The sequence below is a fragment of the Petromyzon marinus genome, chromosome 15, assembly GCF_048934315.1.
Source record: "Petromyzon marinus isolate PM22_M1 ecotype Great Lakes invasive population chromosome 15, UKy_Petmar_22M1.pri1.0, whole genome shotgun sequence".
In the NCBI taxonomy this organism is placed as follows: Eukaryota; Metazoa; Chordata; class Hyperoartia; order Petromyzontiformes; family Petromyzontidae; genus Petromyzon; species Petromyzon marinus.
The window spans coordinates 2,062,649-2,071,686 of NC_133681.1; positions in this window are offsets into that span (position 1 = coordinate 2,062,649).

Here is a 9,038-nt window from a genome sequence, read left to right on the forward strand (position 1 = left end):
AGACGCCAAAATCTATTCTGAACGCCTTTTGATGTCATCTGGTCGAGCATCAATTGGGTCGAGGCTCAAAAGAAAGCCGTCCCTTGGTGTGGACCAATCAGTTTCAAGGACAATGCATATATTTCGATTTAAAGCTTTCGTGACAGCAAGGATTCATCGTCTTTGGTTATTTCGGTAAAGTCACGTAGAATGAGAATAAAATAATAAATTGATAAAATAAAATAACACAATAATATTCTCACGACGTTTCGGCCGCTTGTGTTGTGGCCGAAACGTCGTGAGAATATTATTGTGTTATTTTATTTTATCAATTTATTATTTTATTCTCATTCTACGTGACTTTACCGAAAGAACCAAAGAAAATGCATATATTATCATAGTATGTTTTTTTTTGCATTTTGACTGCAGGTATTGTGGTTAATGCAGACATGAATCCTCGTAAAAAAAAGGTTTCGGTTTTGTTGCCAGAAAAAAGGGGAAAAGCCCTATTATTACATCTTGGTACTGGCAAAGGAGGTCTAATGATGAAACCAAAGAGTAAGTTTAGAATTGCAAAACAATTGTAACTTACAGCCTTTTTTGTTCGTATAAGAAAGTGATTGAGAGGCGTTTGCCATTGTAAATGGCAAGGGTGGAAGGACTGCGGGTCCCTGGCAGCTGCGTTCGTCCCAATCGGCTCCGTTGATGCGGATTCGTGTTGTACAGTTGCTGCTGCTCATGCCCGTTGTTTTCCTTCATTGTTAGTGATTATGCAACTGCAGCTGGGTGTGATTTATGCGATATGTTATCAGCAAAAGCGCTTCAATTTTCACTCCATATTTACACAGAACGCTGTTTTTTTGGTTGTCTGGCTTGGAGTGGGAATTTGTGAGGGTTGCTTTTTTCCCAATAAGAGAGAGAGAGAGGAATCCGGCTCCATTTTCTCTCCCCATGCAATTCCCTCGAAATTATAGGGCACCAAATGTGGCATTTTTAAATGTGCTTCAGCAGCGACAGAAAAAAATGGACAAATAACTCCATCCGGAATACAGAGTACCCTTAAGAAGATTTGGAATGTATTAACAATGCCTACGCACTATGTCCAAGGACATGAACCATCCAACTGTGGCAGATACATTTTTCAACAAACAACTCCTCAAAAAATTCTAAACATCGACACAGCGCCGATGCGTCTCGACAACGACACAACACCGAACACAAACAACCCTCACAACTCACTTTAACACCTAGCAGACTTTCACGACCAATATAATCCACGATACAGATTTTTTTTGTTGGGTTACATCGCGTAAATATATGTTCTGTTTACGTGAGAACCCTTACTAATTGGCTGTGTCGGGTGGTGGCGGGTTTAACGACACATTTAGATATTTACGCGATCTAACCTAAAAAAAACAAACGAGATTATGAAACCTCGAAACTTTCGGCAGCATTAACGGCGCAACATCAGAGCAGCGGCCCCTCTCGTCAACAATTATAGAACATCAAATACAATAAACTCTCAAAACATTATGGAAACTCGAACAGCAGACACATTCACAGCGACCCCACGTGTTGACAATCACAGAACACCGTGGGGACTTAAACACAGAGAGAGAAAAACGCGACGTCTCTTCGTACAAAGTTGAACACGTTGGCTTGCGCATGATCTTCGTACAAACCCTTACGCACGATTCGCTCGTGGGTGACGAAGCAACGCAGCAGAATTCCAGGGTACACAACGGCAGTTGTGCGACTTGGCTGACGTCTTCAACAGCGCATTGGGGAGCTCGACACGGCCAACGCAGCCGCTGTACTGCTCCCCGGGGTCGCCGCCGTGCAGCAGCATCAAAAGCTGATACAGTACTGTCCTGCGAAGTCCCTTGGACGTGGTGAAGCATCATCGATCGTCTGCACCTCCACGGGCGAACGCCGATCGCCTAGGGGGGACGTGACACACACTGCTACCCCCAGAGAACATCAAACACACTGCTACCCCCAGAGAACATGAAACACACTGCTACCCCCAGAGAACGACAAACACACTGCTACCCCCAGAGAACGACAAACACACTGCTACCCCCAGAGAACATGAAACACACTGCTACCCCCAGAGAACATCAAACACACTGCTACCCCCAGAGAACATGAAACACACTGCTACCCCCAGAGACCATCAAACACACTGCTACCCCCAGAGAACGACAAACACACTGCTACCCCCAGAGAACGACAAACACACTGCTACCCCCAGAGAACATCAAACACACTGCTACCCCCAGAGAACATCAAACACACTGCTACCCCCAGAGAACGACAAACACACTGCTACCCCCAGAGAACGACAAACACACTGCTACCCCCAGAGAACGACAAACACACTGCTACCCCCAGAGAACGACAAACACACTGTTACCCCCAGAGAACGTGAACACACTGCTACCCCCAGAGAACGACAAACACACTGCTACCCCCAGAGAACGACAAACACACTGCTACCCCCAGAGAACATCAAACACACTGCGATCCCCCCTACCCCACGGCTAACGCCGACCGCATCATTGCATTTTTGCACCATCCCCGAAAGCTTGACAGAGAGAGGGACCTCCAGCACACTGAGCATCGTGGTGAGGTTTGACCACATCACCCTCGCGACAGAAAATGTCTCATGAGGCCTTCATCAAGCAGTGGATAGACTACAAGATGAAACATTACAATATATTTTTTAAATCTCGGAGATATATTGCCATCCAGTCACATCTGATTCATCTCCAGTTCTTGTGCTATATTATTAATGTCTTATTTAGTACCGTACTCTAATTGGCACCATCAATTAGGACAATCATCGACTTACGGACAAAATGTGTTCACGAGACCCGTATTTAAATGCCGACAGGTCATTGTTATGAAATGTGTTACGGTTAAACAAAAAGGAAAGCATTGTTAAACTATACTCTCGGGTTCTTTCGGAAAAGTCACGTAGATCTACGTGACTTCACCGAAACAACCAGAGAGTATGGATTCCTACAGTCACGATAGCTTCAAATCAAGACATTGTTAAACTCATAAATAAAAAATAAACATTCTGCATTTGCATGTAACACTGTAAATAGATACTGTATGGTAGATAAAACATACCATAAAGCAACAGAAATAGAAACGAAATCAGTTTTATTTTCAATTCCCGATGCTGGCTTGCTTGTCGGAAGGGGGCAATGAGTCACCACAATTGCGCGCGCACACAGACACACAAAGATCCCCCATATAGCCTTAACAGACTGTTGGGGCAAGTGCTGTAAGCGAGCACCTATGAAGGCCGGCACGGCATACGAGGGGGTGGGTGGCCAGCACCACGCCCGGCCGCCTTTGTCTCCCGAGTGGCGATGTTTACACACCGCACCAGGTACTCATTTCAAGCTGAGTGGACCTAGGGGAGGCCCAGAACCGGTTCAGATAATCGTCACTGGTGTTGGCTGTGAGTGGGAATCGGGACACCGCTTTGGTAGAGCAGCACTCCCGGTCCCTACACACGCAATTTCACGCACACACAACAACAACCGCCATTCGCCACTAAGTGGCGGTGAAGTCACTACGACGCTTGTGCCAGGCTATGTGCACCTTGAGGCCACGTGAAGTGTCGAACGCCCGCTGGCAGGAGGTCACGGAGCAGACCCAGATGCCACAGATCGACTGAGATGACTGGCTGATGCACCACCTTTGCCCCTTACTGTGCCAACCTGCTGTGCTTTAGCCACCCGGCGCTCCGCTCGTTGTGAGCGTCGCTCCTCCGCCCTCCGTTGTTGTTGGAGGGCGACTGCCTCCAACTGCCCAGTAGCGTCCTTCACGAGCCTCCTCCACAGAGGCCGATCTTGACACCGCTGGTGCCAGTCATCGGCAAGTCCACCCAGCTCCACGTCCTCCTGTACCACATCACTCCATCTCTTCTCTAGCCCGTGCTGCGCCCGTTTAGCTCCTTTGATCCGGCCGAACAAAAGCTGTTTAGGCATGCGGTGGCTGGGCCATGTTGCCCGCATGCCCAGCCAACGCAGCGTTGTCTGCCGTAGGAGCTCACCGATGGGACTTTGTCCAGACCTTTCAAGGATTTGTGAGCTCCTCACACAATCCAGCCTGGTTAAACCCAGGATGGATCGTAGGCAGGCCAGCCTTAATGTTTCTAACCGGCGAAGATGTTCCATTAGGGGGGTCCACGTTTCGCAATGACCGTGGCCGAGAAGACCTGAAGCATCGTGCGGAGCGAGCGACCAGGCAGCTTCCACACAGCGTTACGCAACTGATGAAATGACAATGACGCTCGACTGATTCGGAGTGAGACCTCTGCTGTTAAACTGGAGCTGGTCATGGGCACACTGACCAGGTATGGGAAACTTTCCACTCTCTCCACAACTGCCCTATCACCAATTGGGAGTTGTGGGGGTGGAGTGTCCGATGGTACAAAATACCCAGGCAGGTGCTTAGTTTTGGTGGGGCTGATGGTAAGGCCCCACCTCTTAGTGGCAAGCTCCAGGTTCAGCAGCAGCGCCTCCAACTCCTCTGAGTGAGCAGCAATAACCAGATCATCGGCATACATAACATGGTTGAGCAATAGGGAGCCATGCCTTGACCGCACCCGGGCATCGAGCAGCCTCCCATTATATCTGTACCAAATGGAAATTCCTGCGGTACAACTATTGAAGGCTTAACGAACTAAGTGGTCAAAATAGATGTTAAATAATGTGGGAGCAAGAGGACATCTCTGTCGAACCCCAAGGTGTACAGGGAATGGCTCTGACTCCCGGCCACATAGTTTTACCCGGGCCCGTTCACCATCGTGAATGTCCTTAATGATCATGAGCAGAGGGTCAGGGACTCCGAAAGCACGAAGAACAATCCAGAGCCCAGGCCTACTGATGGTATCATAGGCCTTGACCAGGTCAATAAAGCAGAAATGTAGGTCTTGTTGGAATTCCCTACACCTCTGCTGTAGCAGACGGACAGAAAATATGCCATCTGCGCAGGACCGCCCTTTCCTGAAACCGCATTGGGGCTCCACAAGCCTCTCCTTAGCGTGCCTAGCAAGGCGATGTTGAATAATCCTTGCCAGGACCTTTCCCGGCACACTGAGGAGTGAGATGCCCCTGTGGTTGTTACAGTCTGTGCAGTCCCCCTTCTTAAAGAGGGGGACCACCAGGGCATCCTTCCAATCCTGCGGAACCCGTCCAGTGGTCCAGACTGTTGTTATGATGTCATGTAGGGCAGTCTGTGCACAAACGTCACCCTCCCTCAGCATTTCACTTGGGAGATCATCTCTGCCCGGAGCCTTTCCTGGTCTGAGACTCTGGATCGCCTTCAGTACTTCCTCAACAGATGGCAACTCAGCCAGCCACTCACAGGGGGTGACTTCTTCCAATATTTGAGGCACTTGCAGCCTCGGCAGGGTCATCCCCACTTTGTCCCACGTTTTCTTGGCTGAGGGATTTCTCCTCCCCCAGGACCTCACAGAAATACTCAGCAAATCTGCAAACCTGTTCCTGGGGGTCGGAGATTGGATCACTGGTCCTTTCTCCTAATCATGGTAATAGGTGCGGCGCTGCAGGTTACTTTTTTGATGGAATTAAAGAGCAATTTGTGATCGCAGACCATTGAGGCAGACTCCATCTCCACGACCCCCACCCATCCTTGCAGCGCCTCATGGCTCTCCGAACCTCCGAGCGAAGGCTGCCGTAAGCCTCCTCATTCTCCAACGTGGGATGCTGTAGCTGATGAGAGTAGGCCTGTCGCTTTTTCTCAGCCAGCTTGAACACCTGCCCTGTCAGCCAGGGTCCTGGGGAGGTCTGGACCATGTACCCAAAGCAGCCATTGCAGCTGCATGAGCCATAGTCCTAAACCTCGCCCATTTCCCCTCGACATCAGGAGTGGGGGACGATGCCAACCCCAGCCGCATGCGATGATGAAATTCTCGTTTGAAACTTTCATCAGCTAGCTGAGACCATGCCACTAAGGGTTTGAATGGGGTCCTGGGTGTACACCCACCACCGGAGTGGAAGAATGGCAGGCACATCTTACAGATGACAAGTCGATGGGCAGTGAGCAGATCAGCTCCACGGTAGGTCCTGGTGTCAAGGACATCAGGAGGAGTGGGGGACGATGCCAACCCCAGCCGCATGCGATGATGAAATTCTCGTTTGAAACTTTCATCAGTTAGCTGAGACCATGCCACTAAGGGTTTGAATGGGGTCCTGGGTGTACACCCACCACCGGAGTGGAAGAATGGCAGGCACATCTTACAGATGACAAGTCGATGGTCAGTGAGCAGATCAGCTCCACGGTAGGTCCTGGTGTCAAGGACATGGGCCCGCATCCGCTGTTCCGTCACTATGTAGTCCAGCAGATGTTCTTGCTTGGACCCGGCATGCATCCATGATGTGGTGTAGATGCGCCGATGCCGGAACAGCGTGTTGGTAATTTCAAGCCCATGGGCTGCACAAAAATCTAGCAGCCTCCTGCAGTTGTTATTGAGCTGTTCTGGCCCATGCCTTCCAATTACTCCAGACCAGGTGCCAGCATCATGACAAACTCGAGCATTGAAGTCACCCAATTAGATGACTCTATCCCGAGGGGCCACTTTAGTTAGCACCTGTGACAGGAGGTCATAGAAGGCATCTGATTCATCAGCTTTGCCTGCATCCCTCCACGGATGTTCGTCTTCAGTGGGGGCATAAGTAACCATGACCACCACTCCTCGCCTCTGGTTGATGGGAAGGCGAGCCCAAAGTAGCCTGGGGCTTACAGCTTCCCACACCTCACCGCCACGCTCCCACGCCCCCTTCACACCCTATTGTTCGGTAGTCTCCTGCCCCGAGTAGAGGACTGTCCACCCCTCATGGTGGCTTGAACCAGAGCCGGTCCCCCAGACCTCCTGAATACCAGAGAGATCCAGGCGGTACTGGTCCAGCTCCCGACAGAGTGGCAGCCTCTCCTCCGCAGTGAGCGTTCGAACATTCCACGTGGCCACACGTAGTGGTTTTTTGTTGTTTCTGGAGGAGTCCCGAGGGTAAGGATTCAGTCTCCTGGCTCCGCCAAATGGGGTTTGGCTAGGAGACGTCATAGACGCCTGTCCCTCCGGGGGCCTCTGGCACAAGCTTATTTATTCAATTTTGTCGTCGTGGTTTAGTGGTAATTAATTGAAGGTGGAGGGGTTACCAGCTCCTCGCACCCGTCCAGAGCCCCCATTTGGCCGCTGTGGTGGTTACAAACGCCATGAGGAGGTAGGGGGTACGCACAGACACACATGTGCACACACACACACACTCCTAGGGTGAGGCTGACTCATTACATCTCGCGGAGGATTGCTCTGTGGTTCAGTTTGCAAGTGCGAGTTCCCATTTTAAGTGAATGTAAAAATTATATATTTCATGAATGCTGGGGTCGTAATCGCGGGTGTTCATAAGTTGATAAATGTCTCTATAGAGTATTTAATCAATATTTATTTTAGCTCTGATTACGATTGCGTCGTTTTTCTCTGTTTGCTATTTTCTTCGTTGTTGTACTTGTTTTTATGGTTTAGTTTTTTGTAATTTGGCTGACCCAGGTCTCATCCTGGTCTCTTGAGTTTCACCTGTTCACACAAATGAACTTGAAACAACGATGCACAGCATTGTCTGCATAGCTTTTGGAAGTTTTTACGAAGGTTGTTAAAATATATTTATACTTTCCTACTACTCCCGCCCCATATACAGTGAGGGAAAAAAGTATTTGATCCCCTGCTGATTTTGTACGTTTGCCCACTGACAAAGAAATGATCAGTCTAAAATTGAATGGTATGTTTACTGTATTTGAACAGTGAGAGACAGAATAACAACAACAAAATCCAGAAAAACGCATGTAAAAAATTTCTAAATTGATTTGCATTTTAATGAGGGAAATAAGTATTTGACCCCTCTGCAAAACATGACTTAGTACTTGGTGGCAAAACCCTTGTTGGCAATCACAGAGGTCAGACGTTTCTTGTAGTTGGCCACCAGGTTTGCACACATTTCAGGAGGGATTTTGTCCCACTCCTCTTTGCAGATCTTCTCCAAGTCATTAAGGTTTCGAGGCTGACGTTTTGCAACTCGAACCTTCAGCTCCCTCCACAGATTTTCAATGGGATTAAGGTCTGGAAACTGGCTAGGCCACTCCAGGACCTTAATGTGCTTCTTCTTGAGCCACTCCTTTGTTGCCTTGGCCGTGTGTTTGGGTCATTGTCATGCTGGAATACCCATCCACGACCCATTTTCAGTGCCCTGGCTGAGGGAAGGAGGTTCTCACCCAAGATTTGACGGTACATGGCCCCGTCCATCGTCTCTTTGATGCGGTGAAGTTGTCCTGTCCTCTTAGCAGAAAACACCCCCAAAGCATAATATTTCGACCTCCATGTTTGACGGTGGGGATGGTGTTCTTGGGGTCATAGGCAGCATTCCTCCTCCTCCAAACACGGCGAGTTGAGTTGATGTTCATTGGCAAACTTCAGACGGGCATGCATATGTGCTTTCTTGAGCAGGGGGACCTTGCGGGCGCTGCAAGATTTCAGTCCTTCACGACGTAGTGTGTTACCAATTTATTTCTTGGTAACTATGGTCCAAGCTGCCTTGAGATCATTGACAAGATCCTCCCGTGTAGTTCTGGGCTGATTCCTCACCGTTTTCATGATCATTGCAACTCCACGAGGTGAGATCTTGCATGGAGCCCAAGGCCGAGGGAGATTGACAGTTCTTTTGTGTTTCTTCCATTTGCGAATAATCGCACCAACTGTTGTCATCTTCTCACCAAGCTGCTTGGCAATGGTCTTGTAGTCCATTCCAGCCTTGTGTAGGTTTACAATCTTGTCCCTAACAACCTTGGAGAGCTCTTTGGTCTTGGCCATGGTGGAGAGTTTGGAATCTGATTGATTGATTGCTTCTGTGGATAGTGTCTTTTATACAGGTAACAAGCTGAGATTAGGAGCACTCCCTTTAAGAGTGTGCTCCTAATCTCAGCTCGATACCTGTATAAAAGACACCTGGGAGCCAGAAATCTTTCTG